The sequence below is a fragment of the Lasioglossum baleicum genome, chromosome 8 (assembly GCF_051020765.1).
Source record: "Lasioglossum baleicum chromosome 8, iyLasBale1, whole genome shotgun sequence".
NCBI lineage: Eukaryota > Metazoa > Arthropoda > Insecta > Hymenoptera > Halictidae > Lasioglossum > Lasioglossum baleicum.
This window is the reverse complement of record NC_134936.1, coordinates 16,755,907-16,777,311: the sequence shown is the minus strand read 5'-3', so window position 1 is coordinate 16,777,311 and position 21,405 is coordinate 16,755,907. Positions and strand designations below refer to the sequence as shown.

The window sequence follows — 21,405 nt, the reverse complement described above, 5'->3', positions numbered from 1 at the left end:
CTGGACGGAATGACGTTGATTAATTGGAAATAATTCAGCCAGAAAAATCGCAAACGATAGTTCTGCTTTTAGGTCAAACTGGTCCCGGTGCACAGGGCCAAGGGATATCCGGGATCAGCGGAAATCAGGTTCGCCGCAATCGCGAGGCGCGTGTAATTGACAGAACCAAATTCTCCGAGACCGCGAGTTCTGCGCAAAGGGAAGAATAGTCGAGGGGATGTTTTCGAAGGGGGTGGACGGAACGCGTGGGTGCAGGAAAGCCCTCGAAAGAGAGTGGTAGGCGCCGGAGGAAGAGAAGACACAAAACGGTTGAATCGTGTTTTGCGACTGCGTCGAGGGAGCGTGGATCCTCCGCGGATCCAAGTTTCGCTTCAGTTTACGGCGCGCTCTCGATTTCGCCGAATTGATGCCTGATTCGGCTCCACCAACAATATCGTTCACCTGTGTCCACTTAGGCGAAATATCCGGCGAACGTTCGTCGATCCTCGGACAGAAACAGTTCCGCAAAATCCTCGGTAATCAACGAAACCGATCGAAATAGCGAAAATCGTGTTTGTTCTTTCCGGTGTCGCGTCGTAAATTGATAGGATCGATGGCTGTCCGTGATCCGGAGAGAGCATCGATCCTCGAGAGTTTAACAAACGATCGACCCTGCGATCGGTAGCTCGAGGATTTTCGTGGAAGTTCGAGAAAAAGGTTTCTCCGAGTTTTCCGGGAATCGCATCGCGCGCGCGAATTTCGCCGGTCGCGAGTGAATGGCGCGAGTGTGCAACCTGTCCAGGAGGATGATAACAGGTTGATACCAGGAATTAAGCACGTGTGAATCCACCAGGTCCTCGCCTGGAAAACGCCTGGACTCCGGGACACCTGGAAACGAGGCAAGGTAAATCGTTTACGCGGCCCGTTTCCCCGGAATCGAATTACGATAAAGAGGATCCGCGAAATTGCAGCGGTGCTCGATGGATCAAATCGCGATAGCATAATCGGTAGAATTGCACTGCTTCTCGAAACGTTCCCGGAATGCCTCGACTGTACGCCGATGTTTTAGCAAATCGAAATTCTAGTGGGTGGATGGGTTGAATTTTGATGTTGCTGGGGAAACGGATGCTCGGCAAACTGATAATGGAGAGGCACACTTTTCTGCTGTGTAAATCAGCGTTTTAAACGAGGCAGGCAATCCGAGCTTTTTTTTAAATTATACGTTTACCGGAAAGGGCACTGCGATCGTCGAGAGCGATTCGTTACAGGCGACCGGCTAATTAAAAATGGTTGAAGTGGTCGCTGCTTGAGGCAGATGCTTTCAGTAGATGAACAATGTTTTACAGATATTTTTTAAACACAAAATTCGCCCACGAAAAATATCACGACAGATAAAGTGACGCTTATTGTTAGACAGCGGATTTTATTCATTTATGGTAAAAACGAGTAGGGTAACTGCACCAGTGAATGAACATTTATGAAATTGTTCAGGAAAATATTTTATTTTTAAAAAAATATCTGAATTAAAGGAATCTCATATATGCCAAACGGCTCCCTATACTTCACTTTTCAAAAATAAATGAACACAAATAAAATGAAATTATTATTATTTTTCTTTATTAAACGTTTAATAAAAAATACAAAAAATAACAGTCAATGAACACTATATTCTCTAGTATCAATATATTCTTACTATATTCTTTCTAGTGTACCAACAGGAATACAGCTACGAAAAAGAGTTATATATTCCATTGGCCCAAGAGTCATTATCGCTAGTATGCCGTGCGGCTTAAAATTAGTTGAAATATACAAAAGCGTTTATTTACTGATGCCCGTTTATTCACTGGTGCAGTTACCCTAAGTGTAATTTAAAAAATAAATTTCTATGTTGCTTCGGGTTGCTGCAATTCAGGTAGAAAATTTTTATTTTGCATAAAGATCCGCTGTCGACTTCATGTCCAGTAATAATAAGTCAAGATAGTAATCTCCCCCTAGCATTCTTCGTTACAGTGAGTTAAGTAGCTCTCTGCAGAAAGAGGCAAAGATGCAGAGTTGGATAGAACGGCAAGAATTCTGATTACGCCTGAAGATGAAGTACGCTTCTCGGTAAAAAAGAGTTCTGGAAGATAATATCGCTGGGAGAAAGCTTCGAGTCTTAAAATTAAATAAACTTACAAAGTGGATTACAACGATGAAGGTAGACGGAGGTTACGGCCGCGGGGCAGCTCAAATGAAAACAAATAAATGACCCACGAGATTACCGCGCGGCGCGGCTCCATCGCCGCAGAAAAGAAGCTGATTCGGAAGCGTCGTGTAAAAATAGTACCTAATAAATTACGCTCGCAGAAACGGTGAGAACCGGCGAATAATTGATAGCTAAACATTCCTCGCACCTCGGGACGCGGTATTCCGCGATACATACGAGTGGTTTTCTAATTTTAAACGTTAATGCGCCTCTGATCCGCCCACGCCTGATCACGGTACTGTTAAATCCGCCTTAAATTAATATCGCGTTCATTTTCGCATCTGTTTTCGCGAGCGATTCGCGAGAAGGCTCGCGAACCCGATCAACGCCGAGCAAATAAAAATGCGGGAACAATGGAAACGGGGATTCGGCACGCATAACCATCCCATTGATCCGATTAATACAGCTCTGAGCGATTTTAATCGCTGATCGTGTCTAATCAGATTAAACCGATCGCGCTCCGGTTCAACAAATGTCCCATAATCATTGTCGGACCTGTTGCAAAATAAACATTCGATAATGATGCATTGGAAAATCGAAACGACACTCGAAGACATAAATTTTGAACTTAAAATCATTTTTGAAGTTCACTTCAAAATTTGGTTTCCAAAGAAGGACAAAAGGGACTCGCTCTGGATCTTCCGAACTTTTTCCTAAAATAATTATAGATCCCGCTGAAAGATAAACAGCAGTCGAACGTATGCATTAGAAGTTCGGAATTCGTTTGAAACCGTCGGGTCAAGATGGAGCCAAAGGTAAAGCGTCGTCAAGAGGTTTGGCGAGAGAACAAAGTGGCTCCTACGGTAAAAGTAATCAGAATTTCTGCAAGAGACGACGAATCCTGAACGTGGGATCGCTCTGGGGTTATCGAGAATGCTCTCGACTTTTTCGGTGCAACTTTAAATAGTAGAACAAGGTCGAAGTTCGGCGATAATGCGCGAAGGGAGAACGCGTGATCTCGCAACGATATTTCCCTCGGTGGCGCACTCATAAAACATCGTCGGGAAATTCGCTACAACTTCCGTTGAATGTCTTGTCGTTCTGACGGCGACGTTTCCGTGATTGTCAACCACGGGAAAAGCTCCCTCGCGAATCACTGCGCTTTTAATTGTAGCGCAGTGCACCTCTGACGCTGCTGAAGGAACCGCGTACAATTTGTTGTTCATTCCTTTAAAGTTCTGATCCTCCTTATTTCGAAAAATATTGCGGAAATGAATTTCTCGGGTTTAATTTCGCACAGAATATACGCGGCTAGTCAAAGGGGAATATTTATGGGCGAAAATTACTCGGCGAATTTATTAATTTAACGCTGTCGAGCTTCTTATCCTGGCGGTGTACGCTACTTGCCACAAAGTTGCTGTAGGGTGATTAATTACAGTTGTGATCAAATTTTAGCTGAATTTTGACTTCACAATAAAATCGGAAGGTATAATCTAGAACAGTAGAAACATTAGCACAATTTAATATTACTATTATATTATGTTCAACCTATTAAACATATCAGGAAAGAAAATCAATTTCTATTTCACTCGAGTTTGTTGCAATTCCGGTAGAAAATGTTCATCTTGCATATAGATCCGCTGTCTATTAATTAAACACTGATGCACCTCGCCTCTTTCCGATGCACTAAATCACACTTAATTCTGGCATTCTACAAATGCATAGTGCATTCCGCTAAACTATTCCAAGTAGAATGCGCTTGATATATTCCGTCCGTATAATATCCAAATACCAGAACGAGTATTGGAGCTTTGGGATAAGGCCGGCTCTGCCGCACACATAAATAACAAATAATACCGAATGCATTGTAATGTATAAGGCTAGGAAGAGCGGGGCGAACGCGTTGGAATAACATTCTATTTAATGTTATGCATCTTCCGCAAAGTCTGTAGATTATTTAAAGTAGAAGAAGATGGTATAAACTATAGACCTTATTCTCTTTGATCATAAATGCTGCTCCTAAATTCCGATCGTAACTGCTGCATAAAACTGCCTTGATGTCTTGGAAAATGCATCAGATGGTCCCATCGGAGTTTTCATACCTTTCTATCCGTCGAAAATGTTTTACACTCTGAACAACAAGTTGCTAAGAAATTGAATTATTCTCGTCCGGCGAGAATAATGGAATATTATCGATGCTCGAGCACAATAATGACTGCCTCGAGTAACGTAAACTGTAATGGCACTTTTAATTAGTCGATCGTCGTATCTCGCCTTGTTAAAATCGGAAAGGGCAGAACCTTTCGCGATAATTGAGCAGGAAGCGTATTTCTGCGGGAACGTCGTCGCGTCGGGTTGGAAAGTAGATCAAGGGAAAGAAGTTTTTTACTTGACTGGTCGGATGCAAGCCGCGGCAAAGGAATTCCCAGTTCGCGGCGTAAATATGCAGAAATCCGCGGAATAACGAACACCGGGCTGATTTTAATTCGTCGCCGGCACCTTCGCGTCGACCCTCCCTGTTAATAAAAACATTCCACGACTGCGAACTGTCCTCAGCGAAAAGGGGACGGAATCTTCCCTCGACTCTCATACCCGTTCGATAGCGTCAGCTCGATCGAACACCACAATCAGCATACTCGCCTAAGAAGTAAAACCAATACTACAGAGCACGAGGACCGAAAATGGCCAGAAAATATCATTCATCGAGCGCACAAGCTGCTGGGCGTTTCGGTGAAACAATATTGAATATCTGCAAAGCTGAAGATCGGAAAAGGGATCAGTTTTCAATCGTTGTAGCGGTTTTTTTCTACCCAGCGAACATTCCCAAATACTGATTCCACAAGTTCCTCTTTCCGGCGCATGTGAATTCTTGATGCACACCGTGGATTTATATTAGTATTACGCGCTGGTAGGTTCACTTCCATGCAACTAGTTGTTTATTCAACGTACCATTTAAATTATTCCGCGCTATAAATGGCAACGTTTGAATTGTGAACCGTGCATTAAAATCAAATATTTGAACAGAGAGTTTACGAGGATGTATCAATAACTAAAAGCGCATGCATGCTGCCGGTAGATCGGTGATCGAACGATCCGCGATCGGATGTCGACAACCGAGTTACAAACTCCGCTGATAATTGGTTCCGACGGGGAACGAACTCGATTCTAATAAAGGAAAGTCCCGGGCTTTCAGCTTGATCAACGCAGGATCACCGGCCACTCGATTAGCTCCTTTGAATGGTCTTAAAAGAACACATTATCGATACCAGCCGAGAATAGCTCGGAACTAGAAGATCAAAGTCGATCGGCTTAAGATATATTGTATCCAGAGACATATTCTATTGTGCGTACTTGTGAATTTTATTTTACCTCTAGAATAATGTCTGAAGCTCCTTTGAAGATCCCATAGACTCGTTAGCACGTTTATGACCGTGTTAGCGTCCTGTAGAGATTAATGAAAATTTCATCGACAAAGTGTCTCGCGAGTATTCATTTTTTCCGGACACATTTTATACCACAGCATAAGGAAGACGTTTCTCTGTTCAAAGGTATGTCCAGAAAGACTAATGAAGGAAGATCTTACGAGATCTATGACTCGGATGTGGCCGAGTGTCTCGTGAGAATTTATCATCCGAGACTCGTCACGAATAGCCTCGCAAAGTAATTAAAGCTTCCTGTGTAATTTAGGAATTTACTGCTTGCACTTTCCTCGCAACCGCGACGAAATTTTTTATTAAATGAACCTGTTTTTACGAGAGGAGCAGCTGTGTTTAATGAGATAAATGTGTAGAAACTTTTGCTTCGAGTATATGTATGACGGTATTATGGCTCGTCTTTTAAAAATAGTTGATCTAATAACTGTCCGGTTAACTATAAGAACTTCGAGTTCACAGTGTGCGGGCAACAGGATTCCTTCGCAAACTATAAATATATTACAAATTACAGACAGTATTCTAACATTAATTAATAGTAAAATGTCGGGACGCAGTGCAGTCATTAATTTCCTAAAAATGTTTCGATTAGCGTGTCCCGATTTTTAATTCAGCCGAGAGTGTCACTTAATTCCATCCACTCCAATCTATTCCATGTTCATTCGACGAAAGCTAAAAATTTTCTGAAATGAAACTGCAGCGGATAAAATACAAAGATTACTCCATAAACACGCCCGGAAGGGTCAAGACCATAAACCTGGAAGAAACATCAGCTCCCAGGATCGGGAGAGTGGCACAAGGGTCGCGAATAAGATCGCGATTGCATAGCGTGGCAAATTGTTCCATGCAGCAATATTTCGCGTGTTCGCGATGCGTAATGTGGCAGGCATTGTCTGCGAAGTGAAATGTCGGGCTTCGAGCGCTCTCTAATGAAACCGACGTATCTCTATGCCTAATTAATCCGACAACTAGCATGATTAAAAACACAAAAACAGTGCCCGGGTATTATTAAAACATCATTAAAACATCAGTATTTAACAAATAGGCTGAGATTAGTAGGCGATAAAAGTGTAATGCAAACAGGGCAAGCTGGGAATATTGCAGTTGAATTTCGTAAAACGCGAAGTGACCAAAAAAGTTTATTTTATGAAGGAATATTAATGTATAATGCACTACCAGAAGAAGTAAAGCGTTGTGAACATTTAGACATATTCAAGAGAATGCTAAAGGAGAATTCGTTGTAACAAATGTAAAGTAATGTACTATAAATGTAAACCAAAGTAGCTGAGAAAGCTAATAAATAATTAATCAATCAATCAATTACATTTTATGTTATTATTAAAATATTACATTGAACGAGAACAATCTAATTTTTTACATCATTGTTGATATTGAGCTTTCTCAAAGGTCTTTTTAAGGTCGCCTCAAGGTGCATTGACTTTGAGAAATCGTAGATTCACCTTGATATCTCAGAAAGAAGCTTTTCGATGCTAGTCGATACGAAGTTGCGTTCTCGCCGACCCACCCCGTATATTTTCTCAGCGGAGAAGTGTCAGTAGCATGAACTGGACCGTAGGAAAACACGTCACCTGCAAGGATTGAAAGCACGTGTCAAGAATCGCGAATAAGCACAGGATCGCACAGCACATCAGTTCTCGTTCCACGGAGCAATATTTCGCGTTTTCGAGATGTGTAATGCGGCAGGCATTGTCTGGAAGTGCAACGGTGGTGTCGAATGGTCTCTAATGAAATAGTTCGAGGAGGGCGAGCGTCTCGGCGCGGCTAATTAAGTCGCCGGAGCCCTGCGGGACTGTGCACTTTCGATATTTCGCAATTAAGTGCGTCGAGAGCAGCGTGGAATGCAGCCATTTATTAGCGGGCTCTGTGCCGCTCTGATAGACGGGGATGTTCGCAGACTGTATCGCCTTCCGCGAGACAATTTCCCATTTAGCATCGAGCTTTGCACAAGAATTCCGCGGAATCTCGACGGAATAAAAGCGGAGCCGCATCCACGCGAATGCATCATGCTCTAAAATATCCACCGCGCGGAACTCCATCGCGATTTTAAGATGCACATCAGTGGCCGAGTTTCACTCGGGCGAATCCGAGCGGTCAAATCGAAAGTTCCCGGTTTTAATTTGCTCGATTATTATGCGGCACGAAAATCCGACTATCTACCGCGAGCATCGAAAGTTGCGAAATTCTTCGTTGGCGATTCCCGCTCGTTTCAGACTTCCTTATCGCCGGACATAGGCGGATTTGCCCGCGCGCGTTTGTCTTCCCTATCGGAAACAAAGAGAAGAATCTTAACCACGAAAACGAGGAAGAATCAAATCGGATTTAACGCCTGCCGAGGTTCGATTCGCATTTCCAGCCGAGCAAAATGATTTTTAATGTTTAATAAATTTCTTGTCGAGCTTCTTTGCCGCAGGATCAACGTGTTTACGGATACCGATTTTTGGTTTCGCCGGGCTGAAACGGCATTTTAAAGCAATGTGCAACGTCGCGAGGACCCTCTTTGCCGTACCCAACATTCAATCTCGTCGCCCCAAATGAATTTATGCGGGCAATATCGTCTCCGCGAGATCCTTGCGCAACCTGCAATCCTTTGTAGACGCAAAGCATTGTTCAACCGAGCCTCGCCTGCGCCTCCCACCCTTGTGTTCGCGGATCTCGTCCGACGTCGATCCCTCTGCCAGGGAAACAACGTTACAACGATCGGTGTAACCCGACGTGGCTCGGTTTCGACTTTTCTCCGTACAAAAGCGCCGATCCTCTCTCTGTCTAAATAAAAGTTTCGCCCGATAAAAACCTTCTCCCCTTCTTTCGCGAGTAAAAAAACATTAGATGGGAAGCTATTCTTTATTCGCCGAGGCCAGGTCTTATCTCTGCTCGATCGAGATATCGCTCTCTTTATTCAGGCAAGAAAGCCTCGAATAAAATTAATAAGATAAATTTTTGTGCAATCCATTTTCTCGCCGAGCCCTATCCTCGATCGAACAATGGGATCATTTTTTATTCGGTGTAAGACAATTTTCTTCTGCTGGAGAAATTGAAGACACGTCGAATCAGGGAATAAATTTTTTTATTCGACGGATTTGAACAATACAATCATCTTTTATTCGAGGAATCGACTGATCATTTCTCGTCGGATAGCTTCGAGCAAGATTCTTCCCAAGAGACAATTTCTGTAATTTTATAAAGTGAGTAACCCGATTTTTCTAAATGCTTCCTACAGTGTTCAAACATTAAATCGTGCATTAGAGAACGTGGATACCACCGCCCTCAGCAGCTACAAATCAATGTTTCTCGTGCTCACAAAACTGGAATCAAGCATTTGCGTATGCAACATATTTGTTTGCATACCCCACGCGCGCTGCCGAGTAAAAGTTCCTGCGAATTTATCTCGCCACGTGGAAGACAAATATATAGGTCACCTACAGCCGCCCGACTGAAAGCTAAAAACCCTGTTATCTTTTGTCCCCCGATTTCGAACAAACTGTATAAGTGAGTTATTTGTTATTCGAACATCCCGAGCGCGATTCTTCAAGCCAAACACAGCCCCCTATTGTAAATCTCCTTGTTCCCTGTTGCGCGTTTCACGAACGCGACGCTGCTGATCTCGAACGAGAACGGAAATTGGTGTGCATCGACGAGAAATTCGAGACAATAACTCGGGGATGTACCAAGGAAATAGAGGTCTGACACCGGGAGGAAGGATTAAGGGTTTCCAGGGAAGACGGTGAAAAAGGATCGAGGACGAGTATCGTGGCTGTGATCGTTTTATCTCGTTTAATTGCGACGTCCGCCCTGTCGTAATATCTCAGCTAATTATTGGGATCAGCCCTGGGATTTCGCGAGGATAAACAATTGCCGCCGAAGTCAAGGGGAGCAGACAATTTGCCTGTTAATTGCCTCTAATTGGCGTTCACTCGAACAAGGGATCTCCGACGATCGTTCGCCATTTTATTTCCTTTCTTACATTACTCGGGAGATGATATTCAGAAATCCTGAAGTAATTTTTCAGTAAAGATTCGAAAACATTGTTTGTCATATTGGACTGCGGATGTTTATGCAATCTGCAATTTTTGTAGACGAATTTTAAGAGAAACTCGAACCAAGTAAAATCTTATTTTCCTTATTTTTCATGTATCTGCAAAATCCTGAGGTCGTAGACAAATTTTGAGACCAGATTTGAAATCAGCGTGAAAGATCTATGGGAAATGATATATAGCACACAAAACCGAGAAAATTACTTTATAAAATATGCTGAACTGTTTCATGTTTTTATTATATTATTTTAATATATACCTATGTTTTGTATTTCCTTTATTTTGTCGACATTGAATATGAATAAAAATTTGTTCTTATTTAGGTTACAGATTATTTATTCATACAAATACCTTGACAAATACATTATTGTATATACAGGCAAATCATTTTGATGAGGTTAATAGTATTTAATATATCGCATTTAGTAAAATTTAACTTGTTACATAAAAATTTTTTATCTTTTTGCCATTATTGGGTTACGTGGAGGCGCAAGTTAGACACTTGCCACAGGCGCTTCATAGCCTCGTTACGCCACTGCTGTTATCAACGCTGGTACATCCGGTAAGACCGACGGATGACCACAGTGCAGTGTAGTGTTTTATTAAAATTTTCGTTACGTGTAAGTATACTTTATATATCGCTTTTTAACTTAATTTCGAACTGTACTACAGATGTAATAAGTGCGTATATTTTTAATTATAAAACAAATAGCCTGTTCAACATTTACTTCTTCCTGTGGCAATGACTGTATTATTTGTCTCAAGATTGTTATTCACTGAATATATTTTATATGTATAACAAAAGATTTATGAGTCGTACGTCGTACAACTGTTTGATTTTGATGAAAAATCTCTATTGGCTTAAAATAATATCAAGTTAAGCTCGTTTAAACATTTCAGAGAAAGATAAAAAGATTTTTACTACGATTTTGGCATATGGTGCCAATCATTGCACAGTTTACCCTGTATATTTTATTTCGTAATTATACTCGAGCTAATGATGACACGAATTCGACCTACTGCACTATAGCTTTAGACCTTGGAAGAACGGTAAAATAATATTGGCCATTATGTCGGGTTCCCAGTGTGCTGGAGGGTATCAAGAGCTGACTTTGACGTTATTAGGTCCAAGACTTATGGAACAGCGCTTGTCCCCGAACGAAGATGCTCCCCTAGAAGAAAATTACAGAGACTACCCGTTCGACCTGGGTCCTAGCTAAAATGACAACGCTCTTGACGATGAACGCACTCCTTTCACCCTTGTTCTTGATGAAATTGATCATTCCACCGGGGATCTTGGCTGACAAAAGAGTAACTTTGACTTTGAGATTCCACTGTTTCCTCGGGAACACGATCCCTGCATGTTAAACAAAGGATTACGCCAAGTTTTATCAATGCCGGTCATTTGAATTCTCGCGGACAGAACAACTTCGGTCTCGCGTTTGGTCGAGCAAAAAATTCCGAGAATAATTTATTCCATTCCGCGAGTTACTTTGTTTGAATATCATTCTTAATAATTGTGATCTATGGGACGATCCTCTTTCTCTGTTTACATTTAGTTCCCGACGAATGGTCTTGCCGGGTTCGTAAATGTTGGAATTGGAATTTATGGCGCCGATACGTTGGAATAAATCAGTTCTAGAGTGTCCGTAGTCGGACCACGATGGATTGATGGTTGTTCCAACCACCCTTAGAAAATAAATTCTTTTTCTACCCTTAATAATTTGCTGACAATTGTGGAAGAAATATATGAAATGCAGGAGAAAAGTCGTAATATTTTTTATCTTTTCTCATCTTGATATTTCAATTAACAACCGAGAAAAAAAATGATAAACTCAATGCTGTTCACCCCCACATTGTCCTTGAATGAGGAGTTAGCGACTTGAAATTTTGGGGAATTCTCTTTCAACCTAAAAGTATTGTTTCGCACACTTTTTGAACGAATCATCGATGGTCACCCAATGATTTCAAAGCTAGGACTTTCTCGGGGACGTTCGGAAAATAGTAGAAGGTCCTGGCGACACATCCAGCGGTCATTCAGCGCATTCAGCGGATTCTCGCAGACGGCCGACGAGTAAGGAAAGGAAACACTCGAACGATTATGGCGTTGAAAGCCGGCGCGGCGAAGTGGTCGTTTTAAGGAGTCTCGAACGGTCTCGTCGAGAGCCCGTTAAAACGAGAGAAACGCGGCCCTCGATCCTCGAAACGGAACGCGTAACGAACGGCGACAGCTAATTACACCGGGACCTCGTCGACTCGGGGCCGATGAAATTAAAATTGAATCGCACAAAGACGGGGCAGAAAATTCCTTGGTAAGCAGTCGAGTAATTATCGAGGAAATCCAGGGGATCTCTCGATCAACAATATTTACTACGAGCGTAAACAGGCGCCGCGCAAATTCCTTTTAAACAGGTCCTAGCGGGAGGTGCTGGCGGGTTCTCTGCATTTTTAAAATAAACGTTTCCTGTTTTCGAGCGAGTGGGGATTTTTACATTGCCTGTTGCGTGGTAGTTTCCGAGGGAAAATTGGCAAGCTTCTAAAATGTTAAGTTGAAGGTTGTTAAAAGCAGATGGTCGGTTTGATGGTCGTCGGCAACGTTTCATGGCGTACCACTGCAGTGGTTTAGGACGCTGAGTTTTTTTTAGCCGAGTCTTCAGAGCATTCACACAGATCTTTCTGTGCTTGTTGTAGAGGTAGTCCAAGTCGTGTGAAGACGGTTATCCGAGGACCTCTCTAACGTATGCGCAATTAGATGCGAGACAGGACCTCGTAGTGTCCTCGGAGGACCCGTCAAAGGCTGTCGAGAGTAGTGTGGAGGATCGACGGCGTGGTGAGTCGATCTGCGCCGTCGAGACGCGATCCAGAAGGTCGTTCCAACGTTTACGACCCTCTTCGAGATCGAGAGACTGGTTATTTTTATCGATTAACGACCGGTGGCTGTTTATCAGCGTTCAGAGTCCAATTCCGTGCGGGTTTGAAGCGTAAGAGAGTAGCTTCCGGCGAGCAGGGACAAGGAACCGGAGTAAATTCGTTTCCGTGGATCCTTGATAGATCTCGTGTCTCTTGATCGCCTTCTCGCTTTGATCGACGGTCTGCGATCGTACACGACAGCCTAGCTCTCCGAGGACTTCGCTTGTTCTGTGCTCTTCATGCTCTCCTAGCTAGAAAACAGCAATTTCGACGGGTTAGATGGATCGGGTTGTCGTTAGACGCCTGCAGTCTTTGAAATTCAATCGACACCTCCGATTAATTAATAACGCGGAATAATGCCGATCATCCTGCAGCTCGTTAATCGGAGTCACGCTCATTCACCGGACTGAAATGATTATCCACCATTAATTCGTTTCACATCGCTGCGCTCAGAGCCGGCAAATTGATCCTGCGGAGGCCATTGACTCGTCCTGACTACGGATAAGGGAAGATTATGGGACAACTGTTGATTCGGGAAAGTGACGGGGAGTCCTTGTTGGATTAGGATCTTCTTTGGATACTGTCCACCTCGCTTGTGCTGCTCTGGAAGGTATCGTGTTGCCACCTCGACTCCTGGTAATTAGATTCAATTAAACTGGGTCTAAACGAAGTTGAAAAAATTAATAAACAACTTCCTAAATGGATATATATATAACTATGTAAATTATTCGCAGCCTAAGTGTTAACATCGGTAAGCTAATTTTACGATACCTTGCTCGACGGTTAGTGCAGATTATTTATTAATCTGTTACTTCCGACCCAATATTAACACTCGTGCTGCGACTCTACGAGATCGTAAGCTTCCACGATCTACCTATAGTTCTTCCGTTAACTGTATTAATATCCGAGCGCTCGCAGCTTTTAACCATCCATTTCGTGGCTTCGGGCTGGTGTACAATAACCTGCTGAAGTGAAATATCTTCAATTACTGTCATCGAATTAATCACCTCGAGAAAGTACTATAATAGATTATAGAATTAAAAATTTGTTTCAAGGGAATTCTCGTTTAATCACCCGCTGTAATTATTTAGCAGAACACCGTAGCGCGAGCGAAATCGTATGAAAATGTCTATTGACAATCGCCCGTCCGGAATAAATGTAACGTCGTTCGCAGACTCTGGATCCATTACAATCGGATCCGATTCATTCCGATTTCATCTGGACAGTGCTCAATTATTGTCACGGAAACTCTTTAATCATTTCCATTCAACCGGTGTAAGAATCGCGATAATTTCGTTTCGGGGATGATTCCGATCGATTGCAACGCCGTCGACGCAACTCGCCGGTGAATTGTAAACGTATCTCGGTGAGCCTGAAAGAAATGTTCGTTTTAATTAAATGTTCGGGTGATTACGTCGCCCCCACCCTCGTCCCATTGCCGTTAAAATTACAGCAAACGATCAACGAGCAAACAAATATCACGCTCGGTCGAGGACGCATCGAACGCGTTGGCTACCGAAGGATGTTGGCTATTCTCGAATTTACTGGTTCATACGTAATCGAGAAATTTATTTGACGAGCCGGAAAATTCCAAGGGGAAAAATAATTCACAATGAACTGCGATTAATCTGTGAATTTTAGTGACGCGCGGGAAGAGAGATGATGTGCGAATTACTATGCGAATTAACCCCTTTCGTTAGCGATATAGCTCTCCATAATTCAGTCTTCTGGTTATCGTAATGAAATAGCCTCGCTAAAATTTCAGTTCTTTTATTAGAACGACCATACCTCGCTAGAGGCTCGAAAACTATAATAATTACTTTCGTGCGAAGAGGATTTGGGAAATTAATGGGATAAGAGCGTGTAGGAATTGAATTAACATAATTGTTCGTAAGAGCGGAGGATTCGCGGGGTTAAACACACCGCTTGCCATCATTTAGATACTTCCAATTACTATACGCACACCAGCATAATTGTACCCCCCTCGATAATAGTTTCTTGACATTAAGATCCACAAGGCTGCTGTTATCCTTTCATCCGGCACATTTCCGAGTTCGCATAATTTTACGATAACAAAGGGCGGCGAAAGACGTCTACGCGGTAAGGATAATACACAATCTACCCTTTGGATAGCAATGATATTTCCCAGAGGGGTTGGACAACGAATTTCCACGTGAATTTCGCCGGCGCAACTATCGTACGCGATACGCAAATTGATATTGTACGAGGACGTACAACCAGTGTAATAATTCCACTAACCCTGTGTGTAGATAGTTATCCGAAGTGAGGGCTGCGTCAAAGTGATAACATCAAGCGAGGATGTCGCGTGGTTGATGATTATCCCTGGCTAACAATGTAATCGGACGTGGGAATCGATTGATAGCGAACAGCGTCACTTGTCGATCGAAGAAACTTCGCGTTCTGGCGAGACAACCGCTTGTGTTAATTAATCCTCTGTCGGACAACTTCCTCGTTAAGCATGTGTAATAATTGAGACTCTTAATCAAACAAGAATTCTCTGCGGAACAACGGTTTCAATTATAACGACTCCGAGAAAGGAGACGCAGCCTAGAGGCTCGAAATTGCGTGAAAAACTGAACGATCGCTTTTCTCGTAATGCAGTTTCCCGCGGCGTCGTGTGCCCGGACACTTTCAGAATATTCCCGGGGCTAAATCAATTTTTCCCCGGCGTCTTAAACGCGTTACGGGACCGGCCTCGTGCTCTTTTTAATTGCCGCATGATTGTTTCCGAATCCACTTACGCGAACGCCGGACCCCGTCGATGGATTTAAAGCCCTTTGTCGCTCGCTAATAACGCGAATAATGCGATTCCTGTCGTAAAGTAAACGTGGCCATTCTCTCTGATCCAGAATGAGTTCTTTTGTACAACTGCGGACGAGATTGATCTTTGAGCCAGCGCTTTTGACTACTAAAAACCTCATCTTTGGATTTCTCGCTGTTGAGGGGGTAGAATCGTTTCCAGTATTGCAAGGGGTAGAAATTCCGCAAAAGGTTAACGAGATGCGGCAACAGATGCTGGCCTCGGAAGTCGCTCCGTCATTTCAGCGTCTTTTCGCGCGAGTAACCGTCATCTTCCCGAGTCGAAGGTGTTCGTTCTGCACGGCGAGGTTGTCGGTGAACGCGTTATTGCATTGTGACGGCGTATATCATTGATCCGGCCATCCTCCCGCCCCTATTTTCCGTTCTCCCGCTGTTGCGACCCATTCGAGACGCTAGACGAGGTCGTAGAGATGAAGCAGCGATACGATTAAGGGAAAGAAGCTCGTTTCTCGACGCAGCAGCGTCTCGACGACATTCCGGATGTCCTATACGCGTCGCTCAAAGAATTTAGAACGAGCAAGAATCGTCCCGCCAGACCAACACCTCGGCGATAAGAAAAAATGACCACGGCGAAACGAGCCATTCGGGGATCATACATAAACGCCAACCATCATCGGTGACAATGGAGGAAATGTTGCTCTCGTTTCGGAGGCAATTTTGCCCGAGTTTGAGCGCGGGTGATGGATCCGGGAGAATTCGAACAAATGGCACTGTCTACGGATTTATTTAGCAGGCATTCCTATAAAATTGGTGGAATTGTTCCAAAAGTTTTTGTGTCTTTTCTAAGCTTATACGCGGTTGAGTTTTATGAAGACTGTTCTGTTTGTAATTCATTAAATATAAGCAAGAGGTACGTGAATTTTTTAAAAGGATTCCTGCAATTTTTCCTATCCGCAAAGAAATCGAGGAAACGAGAACATGCCAATCGAAGAAGCGCGAGATCGCAGTTATTGGCAACCCAGTTAGCGATCAGCCTAGGTAACAGGAATTCCGCGTTACCACGATACACCGTGTAGAAATCCTGATTGATTTCAATTCCGCATATTCCGAGATTTTTGCGAGAGCCAACGACGGGATTGCCTCGGGATCCGTTCGAATTTCGCTCGTAAAATTGACAGGAACGGTTTGCCAACCTATTCTTGGAATGTTCGCGGGCCGATGTTCGCCAGAACATTGTTCCTACGTTACGGTGTACCTTTCTTCAGGTTTTAACGATGTGTTTGCGCAGCTTGTGTCCACACGTCGAGCGCGAAACGACCCGAACGCCTCCAATTATCATGCTCGTGGCACTTTCGGTTATTATAACGAAATACCTCGCTGGGACGAGGGAAGACAATATTTGTAAGGTCGTGGCGGGTGCGTGTGTGGGGGCCAGATTTCTTTACGGTGTCGAATTTATTCTACTAAAAATAGCGGAGCCTCATGCATACGTTAACAGGCCTGAATTCTAAGAGTCCTCTAAGACTCTATTAAAATTTTCTGGAACTTAGAGTACTGTGGTAACTTTTTACAGAATATTCAATAAACAATATTATATTTTTAGTTAAATCTGTAAGAGTAAAGATGTTTGAAATTATTTGTTAACAAGAAAGCACCATTATGCAAGCTTTGCAACATTTATCATGGTATCGTTAAAAAATGGCAAGTTCAGGAAAAGAATGTTTTATACGAAATATTATTATTTTTCGATGTGGAATAAGAATATGAAATAAAAAATATGGGTTTCCACTTGAAAAAATGAAGTTGCCCTTCATCTGACCCTCAAAGGGCCATTATGGAAAAATGTGCATAGCGCCATTAAATGTGCCCCTTCGTATGAAGAATATTTTATATAAAACATTTTTTCATATTCCTGCTGGTTTCCGTAATAATTGACCGTCTCAAGATAAATGGACCACCCCGTATATTATAGTAAAAATTTAATCTTGTTATTTTTATTGTACTTTACACATCCGTCACTTTTGACGGTCGGTAGGTTTAGCGTTAAGGGCTGGCTCTATGTCTCCATTCGGCGACACTTCCGGTTCCGGCCAGCGATCCATCGGAATGCTTTCGATTTTGAAACTTGGTTCGGGTCGCCAATTGGAAAAGTTCCGCTCGCGCTGTCAAAGACTCGACGAAGTTTCTCATTAACTCGAAGAACCAGCCACTTAAGCGGCACCCGTTACATCGTCGGGAACTGTCACATTAACTTCCCGATTTTGCCGAGAAGCAAGCGTAGAATGATGTCGAGCGAGAAAAGGCCGAAGTTTAGGCGCGAAGTATCAGCACTGCTCGAAAGTTCGCCGTGGTGTAATCGCGTGATAAACCCGAAATTCGCCAGGCACCCCATAAATCTCTGACGTAGGTGCATTCGTGCCGGTGGAACATTCCACCGATGCTGATCCGCGCTCGTTTGTTTGCGGGCGAGATGCAATAGGACTAAAATAACGAAAGAATAACGTCTGTGCTAGCAGCCGCGATACAAACGCCTTGGCACAGACATTATTTATTTAGTCGGACGGAAAATGAAAAATTAACGGCTATCGCAACGTCCGCCGACGCTTCCTGCACGCACAAATTTTTTATATTCGCTGCAGCTAGGGAAACATTAATTTTTTAACTATTTGCTGTCGGAGTTATTTTAGTTCGAAAAGTACACTTTTCTTCCGGCATACAATAATTCCGTTTTATATGTGGATATAAAATTGATATACAGTTAGGAGCATAACTGATTCCACACACTTTAAATCAGAACAACTTTTTTATGAATGGACCAAACGACTTCAATTTCTCTGTAAGGCTAGAAGAATTAGTTTGGTGAATGATGTGTAAAAAGTATGTTGATAAAATGTGTTTGGACGGATTTGTGAAAAACAATGGTAAAAATTGATTTTTACAACTTTTTTAGCTGGGCCTATATAAATTATATACGCTCTGAAAATTTCATTGAAATTAGTTAATTGGTTTGCGAATTATAAACGATCGAAAGTGGTAATTTTTAGTGTACCATAAAGTGGCGAGTTTTGCCATTTTTGATCGTTTGTAATTCGTAAACCAATTAACCAATTTCAATGAAATTTTCAGAGCGTATATAATTTAAATTTTCGTTATTGGGCCAGTTAAAAAAGTTGTGAAAATCAATTTCTAGTATTGTTTTTCACAATTCCGACCAAATGCATTTTTGCAACTTATTTATTAGATTTATTTCTAGCCGTACAGAGAAATTGAAGTCGTTTGCTCCATTCATATAAAAGTTATTCTGATTAAAAGTGTGCGGAATCAGTTAAGCTCCTTACTGTAATGCCTCAAAAAGAATTCAATATTTAGTAACTGATTTAGATACCAACTTGTTTAATAATGTCAATAATATTGACATAGAGAATATTCGCAGGTGTATGTGCATTTTCTGGGGCAGAAGCTTCCCTATCTTTCTGCTGAATCCTCAAATCTGATAGACAGCCTCTAAGCATCCGCATGGATCGCTAAATCTCCGATGCATACGATCGGATTAATACCGTTCAGGCGAAGGGAAGTTCTGTGCGACAAGGTTGCAGGAGTTTCGTGAATAGTGCAGCAGACTTGAGCAATGTAGATACTGCAGCTAAGATCTTCTTAAGATCCCCAGCAGATCCAGCTGAAACGTTAAGAGAAGGTGGCTCGATATCTTTTTAAAAAGGATAGGAGTCCCATCTGGCACACTCCCGTCATATTAACCAAGCATGAAACCATGAAGGACTTAAAGACCTCCCATCTGGTTAAAATTGCGGAAACGCGAGCCAGTTCTCTTGAAATTAAGGACGCGATCTACCCTGTCCATTGCGCAATTATGCAACCCCATTTCTGCGGAATGTGCCTGCAAAATTCATGGTACCAAAGTGGCTCGAAATAAGGAATGCAGGGAACCTAGCGGGAATTTATCTTGGGACGGTTGGAAGAAGAGATCCATGGTAGATTCGTGCCCGAAAAAAATTTGTCACTGTTTTCATAGGCGTTTTGACCATGCAGCATTTTTTAGTGCAAAGGTGAAAAATTGTCCAGGCAAAAATAAACAACGAGTGCACTGTTGCCCGATATTTTTTTAATGAAATTATTCCAGCTCGAACATCGACATGTTCGAATAATTTTGCATCTACTGTGTTCTATGTGTCTCTTTCAAATCAATTTGCAGTTCGTGACTGCGAATTTGTCTCGCTCTGCAATGCGCACCAAAATAGAACAATTATAGCGCAATCGATGTTGTCGCGGGAGGACGCGCTAAAACCACCGAATATTTTCCGATCGTCGTATGAATAAGCCACGAACTGGAACGAGGTTTGGAACAGACGGATGAAGTGTTCCGGATATTTCGCAAGTACGATGTATCGGCATTGTTCGCGGATCGTTAAGAGGTTTATAAAATTTCCGCAGACAGCGCTTGGAAGTTGCGATGCTTCGAATTCGAGCACGCACAATTTTCCCGAATAACTGAGCGTTAATGTTCCGTTCCGTGGACTCGCTTCGCGGACAAACGGTCGCATTTAGCCGCTTATGAATATGCAGGCTGGCATTAGAGTTCCTCATTTTTCGACGGAGCCTCATCGGAATTGATTCCTGGGGCTGGTTCACTGGCCGCGTTGCTCCCGAATATGCAAATGACAGACGTATTTTCCCGATGTCAGGCCAGCGCTCACCGCAATCGCAGTCTCTCTACCCGCGAATGTTCGCGGACGATTCTCGTTTCAAGTTACATTTAAATGCGACTGTGTCCCCTCGCTCGCCAGATGACACCTGTTACCCTCAGCGCGAATATTTTCGCGGAGAACATGATTTGGACACGGGACAATCCCGAATAATCAGGCGAGCGTTGCTCGCGGACAGGGAACAAGCAGATTTTCATAAAGGGCATTGTCATCCGCTTTATCGGACCGGGCGGATGTTTAATAAAATTTCACGATGTCCACGGTCGCTACATTCAGCCCGGAAGAGAATTATTTTCGACACAGAGAAATGGCAAAATTTATTATCGTCCCGAGCTGCAAATAATGCACGCACTCGACCGCCGCTCAGCAACTGGTGCTCCAATCTAGTTAATTAATCGTTTCACGAAATCGGATCCTCACACACTTTTCGTGTAACGCAATAATCGTAATTCCTGATTATCATACGAGGTAGTTCTCGCGTAACTTTCTCCGCCGAGGGGCATGAAAGTTTCTGAATTTAAATGTTTCTGATAGAGAACCGACCTTGTATGATTTGCCTGTTTAGTTTATTCATATAATCCGTGATCGAAGATGCTGTTTATGTGACGCGGAATATTGTGAAACGTGTCTAGAACCGGACTGTTAAATGTTAGACAATTTTTCTCCGTTGCTTTTCGCGTGGAAGGAACTTTCTCAATTAAAATTTCTCCGATTTAGTACCGTTTCCTTCTAAACGACGATTTATACCGGGTGTACCTTGAATATCTTTGTTGTTTTTAAAGATACGTCAAATGTCTGAAGGACAACGTGCAATGGTAAAATGGGGCTCGTACGATACCAAAAATCCGTGATTAAGGGTGCAATCAGGAATGTATTCCTCGCGAATCCAGTCTGCAATTATTGAACGCTGAACCATTTTTCTCGGCTGTTCTCCAAGAGACTTTCTCATGTTGGAGGATCTACAGAATCACAGATCGAGATTGCTCGTGATTCGCAATCGGGACGACAGAACGAGAGAATAAAAGTCGCAACAAGTGTGCTGCTATCGGAGGAAATTAAAGTTCGTCGTGTAACTCCGGGCTGCGGAACGATTCTGTTTTTCTAGTTTCACGCATGCTGCACGTTCTCTCGTATCCCGCGTTCCACGTACGGGGAAATGCTTATGGGACTGCGTAAAGTCCGAGACGGACGCGAAACGTACGTCGGTAATGTTATTGTAACCCTTGAAACTGCGTTTTCACGGGAAACACGGCGATGAAGTGGCGCGTGAAGATCGGAGGATCATGACTCGCAATGAGAAGAATGTTTAACGTAGTCATAGCAGCTGCTGTGCGTTTCCACTGTAC

General features: G+C 42.9%; 1 protein-coding gene across 1 annotated transcript in view; it reads left to right on the top strand.

Annotated features, from left to right (window-relative positions):
• Positions 1-272: 272 nt before the first annotated feature.
• LOC143211195 (neuropeptide CCHamide-2 receptor-like) overlaps positions 273-21,405 on the top strand; it is a 35,903-nt gene continuing 14,770 nt past the window's right edge. Inside the window, exon 1 of the mRNA XM_076428662.1 lies at positions 273-883. The gene's annotated coding sequence lies outside the window, so the exon portion shown is untranslated. The remainder of the gene's footprint in view (positions 884-21,405) is intronic.